This window comes from Arachis ipaensis, chromosome B10 (assembly GCF_000816755.2).
Source record: "Arachis ipaensis cultivar K30076 chromosome B10, Araip1.1, whole genome shotgun sequence".
Classification (NCBI taxonomy): domain Eukaryota; kingdom Viridiplantae; phylum Streptophyta; class Magnoliopsida; order Fabales; family Fabaceae; genus Arachis; species Arachis ipaensis.
In genome coordinates this window covers 5,056,217-5,058,690 of record NC_029794.2, presented here as the reverse complement: position 1 = coordinate 5,058,690, position 2,474 = coordinate 5,056,217, and positions in this window count along the sequence as shown.

Below are 2,474 nucleotides of genomic sequence, written 5' to 3'. Positions count from 1 at the left end.
TTTTTTTTTCTTTTTTTTTTCTAATATTAATTAGGTGTTTTTTTTTTTCTATGGTGCTAAATTAAAGCAATGTTAGTAGCTTAGAAACTATTATTCTATCAAACAACACAATTATTGGAGGTCAACCATGTGCGTATATATAATAGTATAACTAATTACCATATAATTAAGTTGTATTTTTTGTATTCACTATATATACACATAAGAGAAACTATATAAATGAGATGAAATATATGCATAAGGCAAAGATAGTTTATCATCCACTTTCCATGTATATAAATTGAATTAAATTAACAATAATATATGTTAGATATACATTAAAATCAGTTATTAATATAAAATATATGTTAAAATATAAATATATATTAAAAATAAATTAAATTATATTTATATTTATACATAAATATTATTTTTGTTATTAATTAGAGACTGAAAGGATATATATATTTGTTATGAGAAGCGAGAAGTTAAAAGAAACCTTTAATCTCAACTAACATGCATTTATGATAGAATTTACATAGCACACGTTCGAATCAATATTTCCTGCATGAAAATTACATGTATATACTATCAACCTTAAATAAAGGAGAATTTACTTTAATAAATAATATAAAAACCAATTTTACTAGAATGCACAAAATAAAAAATAGATATTAATTTTTTTTTTTTTTTATAATTTATGTAAACTGAAAAGAGTCCTACGATTTACGAATGTATATAATTTGCTAGGGGAATGCTAGGGGACAATGATTTTATCGAACAATATGAACAACCACCAATCAAATCAAAACACACTACACCTCTAATTTAATTCTCTAAATTTTAATATTAAAATAACTATCCGTACACTAGTAAAATGAACATCCCATATATCTATTGTTTATATTGTTTAATATTTTCATTGTTTACCTATACTTTTAGAATGTTGCAGATTACGTACAACGAAAAAATGAGCATAAATCATGACACCAAAAAAATATATATTTTGGTATTCATTTTTTATTTTATTTGATAAAATTAGTTTTCATATTATTTATTATAGTAAATTATTCTTAAATAAGGCCAATGAGTAATAGCTCAAATGGCATAAACTCTCCATACTCAATTAAGAGGTTGCGGGTTTGAGTCTCCTATCTTTCCAAATTTTAGCCAATGAATTATAGCTCAAACGGCATAGTCTCCCCATACTCAATTAAGAGGTTATGGGTTCGAGTTTCCTATCTTTGGTAAAAAAAAAAATTATTCTTAAATAAATGAATTAAATATATTTACGGATACTTGTAAATCCATATCTACCAAATATAAGGAGTAAATCAACTAACAATTAAGGAAGAAGCGATATTTGAAGGAGTAAATAAAACCGCGAAAATGACTTGTATCTAACCATGGGAGATTCCTTATGACATAATCGTCCTTTCTTCATCTTTAATTTTTCATTATTTAGATAAAGACTTAGTATATAGAGGATATTTCACTTCGTTTTCGTTCAGTAATATGGATATATCAACATTTAATAATTAAACTAGTTAGTTATAATATAGGGACAACCAATAACAATAAAAATTAATAATTATAATTTTTTTGCTTCAAAATAACTCCTGCCCATTAGCACTTATTATTATTATTTTACCCTTTTGATGAGATATTGTGGAAAAAACAAAGTAAAATACAAATACTACTAATAATAATGGACGGTGCCAATCAACTAACTGTTCACAAGTTTATTAGGTTAGATACATCTTTCAATTCTCAATAGTGTATCCGCCACCAATGTTGTTATTCAACTACTCATCACAACTAGGTAATAAACAAGGAAATGACAGAAAAAAAATTGATTATGTAAGAGAGGGAAAAAAAAAAGTTTGCAATGAACTCTTTGATGGCAGTAGTGGGGTTCATTTCACTCAATCGGTGACTGCATGTTTTTCTTTTTCTTTTTTGAGTTGAAGACAGCAAGAGAATGTTTCCGGCAATAATACCCCATTATTCATTCAGAAATTAGAAAAATATCACCAATAGTATGCGCGCACACACACACATATATATATATATATATAGTCACATGACATTCCACTATTATTCTGCTGCAATTAACGAAACATATTATTGCTCATACAAATAATCCTGCTTCAAGCTTCTTAGTAATAATTTCTTTTTTCTTAGAGAAAGGAAAAATCAATTTTTATTTCCAATAAGCTTATGTTATAAGTCTCATGAGATCAATATTTAAAAAGGAGTATCTCATAAAAAAATTAAGGAGATCAGTTTAATAAAGACACTAAAATATCTTTTTTTAAAGATGTTTATATATGCTACGTTATTATTGGATATTTTTATTAAACTGGTTAATAATTTATTTTTTAATAAACCATAACAAAATCGGTTTATTATAGCAATAAGAATAAACTCAATTGTCTGCATTATAATTATTAGACCCGATTTGATCCAATTGAATTACACAATCTAAATCGAAT